Source organism: Gossypium hirsutum, chromosome A11, assembly GCF_007990345.1.
Source record: "Gossypium hirsutum isolate 1008001.06 chromosome A11, Gossypium_hirsutum_v2.1, whole genome shotgun sequence".
Taxonomy (NCBI): domain Eukaryota; kingdom Viridiplantae; phylum Streptophyta; class Magnoliopsida; order Malvales; family Malvaceae; genus Gossypium; species Gossypium hirsutum.
In genome coordinates this window covers 116,326,470-116,336,772 of record NC_053434.1, presented here as the reverse complement: position 1 = coordinate 116,336,772, position 10,303 = coordinate 116,326,470, and the positions used below count along the sequence as shown (strand labels likewise).

Here is a 10,303-nt window from a genome sequence, read left to right as displayed (position 1 = left end):
CTTTGGAGATAGGAAGGAAATTTCTTTTTAGACCCAAGCAAAAAATAAATGGAATTTTTGTTCAATTGTTGTATAATTATATAATACACGTGTTGATAAATAATTGGAGAGGCACAATAAGAGACAAAAGGATTGAGGAATTTGCTGACTTTAGGGCTCTTACTTACTATCCTTTTATTAATAAAATTTTATTTTGGCTTAGAAAAAAAAAGGATCGAAAGTTTGTAAATTTACATTTTCAAACACTTGAATATATAGAAATATTGAAAAAAAAATATAAAAAAGTAAAAATCAATAAGAGTTATAAATTTTTTTTATGATTTTTATAAAATTTTACAATTTTTTTTATGGTTTTTACAATTTTTTTTAATTTTTAATAAATTTATGGGTTTCTAGTTACTGTTGAAGTTAATAGATTTGTTGAAGTTGGCCTGCATGCAGCACATGAAGCAGCCAAGGAGCAGACAATGCCATATAAGTTATGCAGATGAAGTACATACAGTCCAAGTTATGTGGATGAAGTATGAAGATCAAGCTGCTATAGTATTTCCGGATAAAGTACATGCAGCTACTGAAGTTGATGCTACTGTTCAATTTCGGTTTCATTTTGTTACTTTAAGTGATATTTTGTAACTTAGTTAAATTAGAACTAAGTAGGTAGTGTATTTAATGTAATTAGGTGCTGATAAGATTGATAGATCAGCTTACCTAATTGTGCAAGTTGTGATTTGCAAATTGTAATGTGCAAGTTGTGCAAGTTGCAATGAAGCCTAAAAATAGTAAGTGAAACCTGTCAAAGCTGACTAGCTTATGACTGGTATATGTATTGATAGTATGCCATCTTTTTTAATCAATGAATTTCAATAGAAATCATTCAAGAAAAATACTCTCTCAATTTTTGCTTTCATAGTTCAAACCAGATTCTGTTCGTTTGCTCAAAAATCGCTAGACTTGAATTTCAAAGTTTTTGTCATTCTTTATTCGGATTTATTACGTTGTTGCTCAAGTTTTACACTGAGCTTCATACTTCCTCCGGATAAATTGTTCAAAAACCCAAGAATTGGTATCTAGAGCCAAATTCTTAGTGGACCTGTCATATTTCAATCCTTAAAACCATGTCTTCATTAGGATTCTCACCAGTGCCACCACCAGTCTTCAATAGAGAAGGCTACCACATATGGGTAGTAAAAATGAAGACTTACCTGTAAGCATTCGATTTGTGGGAGGTTGTCAACTCAGATGTTGAACTAGCACTTCTTAGGGCCAATCTAACAGTGGCTCAAATAAGACAACATTCTGATGAAAGAACCAAAAGGCACAAAGCCATGTATTGCATCCAGAACAGTGTGTCTGATGTGATTTTCACAAGAATCATGGCTTGTAAGTCACCAAAGCAAGCCTGGGATAAGCTGAAGGAGGAGTTCCAAGGGACTGAAAGAACAAGGCAACAACAGCTATTGAATTTAAGAAGGGACTTTGAAAACTTGAAGACGAAGGAAGAAGAAATAGTGAAGCAATACTCAAACAGAATCATGGCTGTAGTAAACAGCATAAGGCTACTTGGAGAACAATTTAGTGAAGCAAGAATTGTGGAGAAGGTGATCTCAACCTTACCTGAAAGGTATGAGGCAAAAATATCATCCCTTGAAGACTCAAGAGATCTGACCAGCATCTCATTAACAGAGCTGACAATGCCCTTTATGCTCAAGAGCAAAGGAGAACCAACAGACTGGAGGAGCATCAAGAAGGTGCCTTCCAAGCCAAAAGCAGACCAGCCACAAACTCCTCTTCCTACAAGGGGAAGAAAACCTGGAAAGACAAGCCTAGAACAAATGGTGAAAAAAGATATCCACCTTGCCCACACTGCAAAAGGGTAAGTCATCCGGGTAAAGTATGTTGGTTCAGATTTGACGTGCAGTGCAAATTCCACAACAGGATGGGCCATGCTGAAAAAGTCTACAGAAACAAAGGCAAACAAAGGCCAAATCAAACTCAACAGCCAAGAGCTAAAGCTCAAGTGGCAGAAGAAGAAAGTGATCAAGAAGAACGAGTCTTTGCTGTCTCTTGCTCATCTACCAAAAGAAAAGCCACAAAAGGATGGTTAATTGACATTGGTTTCACAAACCACATGACCCCTAATGCTGCTATTTTCAAGTCAATTGACAGAAGCTCCAAAACAAGGGTGAAGGTTGGAAATGGACACTTCATCAAAGCTGAAGGCATAGGAGATGTGCTGATAGACACTCTTACAGGTACCAAACTTGTTACAAATGTCTTGTTTGTGCATGATATTGATAAAAACCTACTTAGCATTGCTCAACTGCTTGAAAAAGGATATTCAGTAGTATTCAAAGGCAAAGAATGCCTAATTAGTGATTCAAATGGATCCAAGCTCATGTCAGTAACCATGGCTGACAAAAGCTTTGTTGTGGACATGCCACAAAGGCAATCTCCTCGAAGGACGTATCAGGTTAGGCTATCGAGTTTTGATTCAGACCCTTTGCATCATCGATCCATTACTGATCGTAGTCCTAAGCTTGGAGATCGTCGTTCACCAAGAGGTACTCCACAATCTGATCTATTGAACCAAAAGAAGCTTGGAACTCATATTGCGAATTTAGAATCTCAATTGAGGCAAGCACAAGAAGAGTTGAAGAATCTCAAAGACCAGTTGACTTTAACAGAAGCTGCAAAGAAAGAAGCACAACAAGAGCTGGAAAATAAGACCAAGAAGCCTAAAGCTTGGGAAACTGTTGAAGTTAATAAGTCTCAGGAAAGAACTCGAGATTCTAATAAATCTGATTGTAGCATCAGAGATGAAGTTTCTGAAAATTTTGTCACAGATCAGACTAAAGCTGATCAAAATGGTCCTGAAATGGACATTGATGATGAACCAGCCAGAGGCACAAGACCATTGGTTGAGATATATGAAAGAGCTCAAGTGGCTGTAGTTGAACCAAGTTGCTTTGAAGAATCTGAAGCACAACAGGAATGGAAGCAGGCCATGCTGGATGAAATGAGCATGATCCATAAGAATCAGACTTGGGAACTAGTTCCAAGACCTGTCATTGGAGTTAAATGGGTGTTTCTAGACAAGCACAATGCAGTATGAAAGACAAAGAGGAGTGTTGAAGTTGACCTGCATGCAGCACAAGAAGCAGCTAAGGAGCAGACAATGCCACATAAGTTATGCGGATGAAGTACATAAAATCCAAGTTATGTGGATAAAGTATGAAGATCAAGCTACTGTAGTATTTCCTTATAAAGTACATGCAGCTACTGAAGTTGATGCTACTGTTCAATTTCGGTTTCATTTTGTTACTTTAAGTAATATTTTGTAACTTAGTTAAACTAGAACTAAGTAGTTAGTGTATTTAATGTAATTGGGTGTTGATAAGATTGATAGATCAGCTTACCTAATTGTGCAAGTTGTGATTTGCAAGTTGCAATGTGCAAGTTGTGCAAGTTGCAATGAAGCCTAAAAATAGTAAATGAAGCTTGTCAAAGCTGGCTAGCTTATGGCTGGTATATGTATTGGTAGTATGCCATCTTTTTTAATCAATGAATTTCAATAGAAATCATTCAAGAAAAATACTCTCTCAATTTTTGCTTTCATAGCTCAAACCAGATTCTGTTCATTTGCTCAAAAACCTCCAGAATTGAATTTCAAAGTTTTTGTCATTCTTTATCTGGATTTATTACGTTGTTGCTCAGGTTTTACACTAAGCTTCATACTTCCTCCGAATAAATAGTTCAAAAACCTAACAAGATTTCTAGACTTGCTTTCTTACATTACCTTGATTTGATTTATGCAGATCTTTGTAAAGCAATGAACTGGCTGCAGGTAACATACAAACATCCTTCATTTTTAGAGTTGCACTTGTTAGCTTGCAGTTTGGAAGATGATCCATCCCCTGTCAATGTTAATTCTACTAAATCACTAGTTGTTCTTGATCTTTCTAGGAACCAATTATCTTCATTACGTTGTTGCTCAGGTTTTACATTAAGCTTCATACTTCCTCCGAATAAATAGTTCAAAAACCCAACAAGATTTCTAGATTTGCTTTCTTGCATTACCTTGATTTGATTTATGCAGATCTTTGTAAAGTAATGGACTGGCTGCAGGTAACATACAAACATCCTTCATTTTTAGAGTTGCACTTGTTAGCTTGCAGTTTGGAAGATGATCCATCCCCTGTCAGTGTTAATTCTACTAAATCACTAGTTGTTCTTGATCTTTCTAGGAACCAATTATCTTCATTACGTAAGTCGATATTTTGCCTCCATGGTCTTATGTCCATTGTTCTTGAATTGGTAGGCCCAATTCTTATTTTAAAAAGTACATTCTAGAACTCCTCTATTTTTGTGATTTGGAATTGTATTTTTACTAGATTTTGGAATGCGTTTTGCTCACCTTTTTCTAAACATATTTAAAACAGAAACATATAAATATGAATGGCGGATGAAATTGAAATTTATGCAATGATAATTGCAAAAGGAAGGACTCAAGTAGAATAAATTAGGATTTATTCATTTATGACATTCATAGCATATCATATATTAATCCTAAATGGATGATGGACTGTATATGCATGAATTGTACACTTTGATGTAAATAAAAGTTTGAATTCTAATAGATAAACAACCAAAAGTTGATGAGTTGGATATACAACTTCTGCATGATGTAGCATCATTCCACAATAGTGGATTTTATAGCCCAATAAATCGTAAATGATATCCTCTCATTGACATTACATAATAGATGAAAAGTAACGTGATCACAAGTCATTTGTCTTAGTGACAAATGCATTAATTACTATTTGTTAGTAATTGTCTTTTCACGAAAGAAGATGAAATAATAACAATGAGATAAAATAGGATCATATTAGATAAACCAATTTATACTAAAAAGATTTAAGAATATCCTACAAGGGTAAAATACTTATAACTAGGTCATTAGACCATACTTAAACGAGTAGTTTTCGTAATGATATGACAAGGAAGAACTCAATTATGATATTTTAATGGAATACTTCATGACTAAATAATATTGTAATTAATTAATAGGTGAAGTGTTGGAATTTAATTACAAATTATTTGAACTCATATTATATATGTCCAGTCAATTCTTACACTAGCTCGAGACAACCGGAAATGAATTGCATGTAGAACCAATAATATGTTAAACTTTATAAATTTCATAAACTTTTACCCATTAACTTCATAAACTCCATGTTTGAAGTTTTAACGCAATTTCACTTAGTAGCACGACATACACGTTCTTGTGAAAAAAAAACTTATTTCTCCATAATTTACTATGTAACTTCATAAGGCACCAAGCAGCCATTCAATCAAGGGCAGAACACAACCCTGTAATTGGTCCTACTAGGGCAAATAAGTGTGCTTGTTTGATTATCTTTAGGGTAACTGTAAGTGTAGACAGGCCAATTTGCCCGGCCGGTTACAAACAAACCAAAAACAAATAAATAAATAAATAAATAACCCACAGTCCATTTAATTTCCTCTTACAAGCTAATATCTACTACAAGCCCAATAACTAAAACCTCACGGGCCAAAGACTGACCCAACACTTGAAATGAGCCCAAACGGCCCAAATGCTAAACAAATTTTGCCAAACCCTACCCCTGCATCCTCCAGGCGCCGTACAATGCCTCCAGCAACCACGCCAAGCCTCCGTACGCCAACACGGCTCCCGTACACACGCCAGCGCGCTCCTATACCTGGGAAGAAAGGGACAAACCACAGCAACAAATACATACAAGAAAACAGCAGACACAAAAAAAATTGTATATTTGATTTCATTTTTTCTCTCTTCTTCTCTCGGCTATAAAGCCTAAAAAGAATCACTTGTAATGGGTTACGCACATTTACGCATACAGAGACAATAGAAAGTAATCAAAAACAGAAGGTGATCCCCACTTTCAACTTCTATAATCTTTTTCTTTTTCTTACTGATTTTTGCTCAAATTTTTCAGCATTGTTTTTTAGAAACAAAAAGAGAGAAAAAGGGGCTTTACCGTGTGATTTGGCCAGTGATCTCCTTGCTTCGTCAAGATCAAAGTTAGAAGGGGAGTATTTTGAGGCCGAAGAATAGTAAATCGGAGCATGACGCGCATGACGCCGTTTTCGATGGCGGTCTGGTGCTTGAAAAGTGAGAACCTAGGGTTCGACCAAGTGGAAAAGGGGGCGTTTAGCTTCTTTTTGCTTTCAGTTCCAAGAGAGCCAAGATTATTAGCCCTAGGGTTCTTTTTTTTTAGGCAGACACAAAAATGGTGTCGTTTAGGCAAAACTGTCTCGACCCGACCCGATGGCCCCTGGGATCGGCGCGTTTTCGCGGTGAGGGGATATTTTCAACATCGGTCCCTCTCTCTTCGCGCCTCAGTTCAATCAGCTCACATTTTTGTTTCATTTTTTTAAATTTACCCTTGCAATTTTTGTGCGTTTACAATTTAGCCCGCGCTTCAACGCCGTGTTTTGGGAGCCTGGAATATTTCCAGATTGAGCCCCTGTACATTTGCGCGCATCGCGCAGTGGTCCCTTCTTTTATTGTTTTGTTTTCAAATTTTCCCTTTATTTTGGATTGTTTCTAATTAAATCCTCTTAGTTCATAGCCCTTTTGTGTGACCTTAATTATTTTTTTTTAATTTTTAAACAACTTAGGGTGATTGCTATTTCATTATTGTAAATTGTTTTTTTTTTGTTTTTTGTAATATTAATATCACATTTCGTATACTTTAAATGATTATTTCCTTCATACACTTATATATTTTATAATAGAGTTAATATCATTTCATACACCTAATGGTTTTTTTTTTGTTCTATCCATGCACTTTAACCTTTTTTGTTACTCTAATATGTTTATTATATATATTGCGTAAAATTTAAGTTATTTTTATACCTACCTACGTTAGTACATATCTTTGATTTATATACACTATTAAACCCATACATTTTACATATATAGTTTTCTTCATGCATATGTAAGCATATTCTTCAATTCATTATAATTTATAATAAAATTAATTTAGTCCTATGCACACTATCATTTCTATATAAATTTGTATGTACTCTCTTTTAAATTTATATGTATATATCAATACACTTGTTACTTTAATAGATTTCTTATTTTAAAATACTTTTTGCTTTATGATTTATTAAATATTCTCTTTATATATATATATGAAATAATTTTTTGGAAACTTCATTTTTTTTGTAATTATAAAATTATTATTTTTGAGTGTATTTATATATATCATATTGCTTTTGTGTTTTGCATATAGCCTATTATCTAAATATTTTGATATAAGGGCATGTGTATAATTTTTAGACTATTTTAAAAATTTACACATATCTTATTATTAATCTCATGTTCTTTTTTTATAATAAACTTGCATGTACATATGTTTCATAAATCTATTTTGGGTATTATGTCTTGTCATATATCTTCGTTATTCTTTTGTATTATATACTATTTAAATTATCATGTACTTTGTCAACTTCTAAATGAATTTGTGCCTAAAATATTTCACACGCAATTTGATTTAAACTCTCATTTTGATATCTATTTCAAAAAAATTATATATCTATCCCTAGTTTTTTTCATATACAAATTTGTCAACCTATATTTTATGCATCCATTTATTCGTCGTTACTTTAAAATAGTTTTATACCATATTACTTCTTTGATTTGCATTTTCTTTTGTGTATCTAGTAGTAGTCATATTACATTATGCCATGTATGTTCTCGTTTCATTATTTATTTGTTCGTTGTTTTATATTGCCATGTTAATTATTCTCTATGCATGATTGAGATTGAGTTATATTTTCAAACTAGATATGCTTAGTCATTTAAGTTCTTGTAGTTGATTAAATAAATTGTATTATCTTCATTTTTCTATTGTCGTATTTTAATGCGTACACATATTACCCCATTCATCGTTTCCCACTTGATTTTTGAAATGTGGTTTTATAAAATCCAAATTTTATGATTAATTTCGTCTTATTCCAAATCGAATTGATGCGTTTTAAGCTAGTTTTATAATTATTCATTTAAAAATTCTTTGAAACGAAGGCGAGATTTGATATTTGGCAATTCGCGGAAATGTGCCCTAATGTGCTGGGTTGCAATTTCGTGTTTGCTCAAAATAATCGAATATCCCTTCAAAATTTCACTAATGTCTTTTAAAAATTCTTTAAAACGAAGATGAGATTTGATATTTGGCAATTCGCGGAATCGTGCCCTAACGTGTTGGGTTGCAATTTCTCGTTTACTCAAAATAATCAGATATCCCTTCGAAATTTCACTCAGGTCTTCTAAAAATCCTTCAAAACGAAGGCGATACTCAGTGTTTGACAATTCGGGAATCATGCCCTATTGTGCTGGGTTGTGATTTCTCGTTTGTTCAAAACGATCGAATATTCCTTTAGGTTTTCACTCATGTTTGTTAAAAACCCTCCAAAACGAAGGCGATCTTCGATGATTAGTGATTTGAGAATCGTATCCTATCGAGTGGGTTGTGCTTTTTCATTTGTTCTAAACGATCGAAGATCCCTTCGGAATTTCACTCACGTTTTCTAAAAACCCTTTTAACGAAAGAAATGTTCGATGTTTAGAAATTCAGGGAATAGTGCCCTATCGTGTTGGGTTGCAATTCCCCGTTTGTTCAAAATAATCGAATATCTCTTTGGAATTTCACTCGTATTTTTTAAGGTGAGGCAATGTTCAATATTTGGAAATTCAAGGAATCGTGCCCTACTGTGCTGGGTTGCGGTTTTTCGTTGGACCAAATACTTGGGCATCCTTTTGTAATTTTCGAATTATAAACTTTCAGAACTCAAAACAAGAAGGTTTTTTTTGGCAACCAACTCGGGTTATTCAAATGTTATTAAAAAAGGAACCACATTTCAAAATTGTTTTAATTTTAGACATAAGGACAATATTTAATCTATTTGGTACCAATTTTGGGCGTAGTGAGGGTGTTAATCCTTCCTCATGCGTAACCGACTCCCGAACCCGTTTTCTCAAAAATTCGTAGACCAAAATCGTTGTTTTAGTAAACTAAAAATGCTTTATTAAAATAACCTCATTCTTAGGTGATCCGATCACACCAAGACAAAATGACCGGTGGCGACTCCATATTTCTGCTTTTCAAAAAGTCAATCCCTCGTTCGTTTTTCGTTAAACCTAAAATTTTTTAAATGAAAAGGGTGGTTTCGACAGTAAGCATCGGGGCATTTTTCCTTGAAGAACCTGGACAAATCCGTTGGGCCACAATTCCTTGAATTGCAACAATATTGATCAGTTTTGTAAACAGTGCAAGGGTTATTGCACCCACCTAGGGCTTTCAACTCTTTAGGGCACTGCCTTATGATATCAGTTGTGCATCGAATACCCTTGCTGCACCCGCCAGATGTTGGACTAAATTCCATGGGAACATTAAATCCTTCAATTAGAGAGATATCCATGAAATCCAAGTTGTTGAACTGGTTTAATAAGAATTCAGCCAAGGTGTTTGGGGCTGCACCATAGGCTTGGCACTGAAGTAGGCCCCCACAATCACCGGTGTGGCATTTGCCTCGTTCGACTGTGTCGAATGTGCAATTGGTTCAACCCCAGATACGGGATCCTGTAGTGCCAGGACTCACTTTTAGATTCCAAACTCCGCATTTGCTTAGCTCTCTGCCACCACCTAGATAGGCTGCTGCCCAGATCGTGTGGGAACAATTGTTTCAAATGTCAAAATTGGTAGCACTGGCCACCGTGAAGCGAAGAGCAATAGAAGAGATGGAAAATAGAGAGAGGCTTTTGGATTTCATCTTTGAAATTAGCTTTGTATTGTATAGAATGTGTAAGGAAAAGGTGGATTTATATAGAGTTGTGAATGTTGTTTAGGACCAATAGGTAATGAAATATTTTAAAATGATAAATTATATTAGAATCATTCTAAAAAACGTAGTTTTTAGGCATCAATAAAATAATGGTACGTCATTAAATTTTAAAGATAACAAAGTATTATTATACATTAATATATATCTAACATCTTCTCCAACTTAATTTAACTTTGATTAAATTGCTTGAAATAATTATTATTTTTTAATTATAAATAAACGTCTTTTCTTCTTTTAAAAATTTCAATCATTTTGTTTTTTTTTTCCGTAGGTTAATATTTTTTTTGTGCAATATTTTCATATTGACACATAATTTTGGTAATTATTTTATCATAAATTCTAAACCTTGAACCCCGAACCTTAAAGTGTAGGGTTTGGGTTAAAGGTTCAAGGA

General features: G+C 34.2%; 1 pseudogene; it reads right to left on the bottom strand.

Moving 5' to 3' along the window:
- Positions 1–5,300: 5,300 nt before the first annotated feature.
- On the bottom strand, positions 5,301–9,840 carry LOC107904160 (thaumatin-like protein; annotated as a pseudogene).
- Positions 9,841–10,303: the final 463 nt, after the last annotated feature.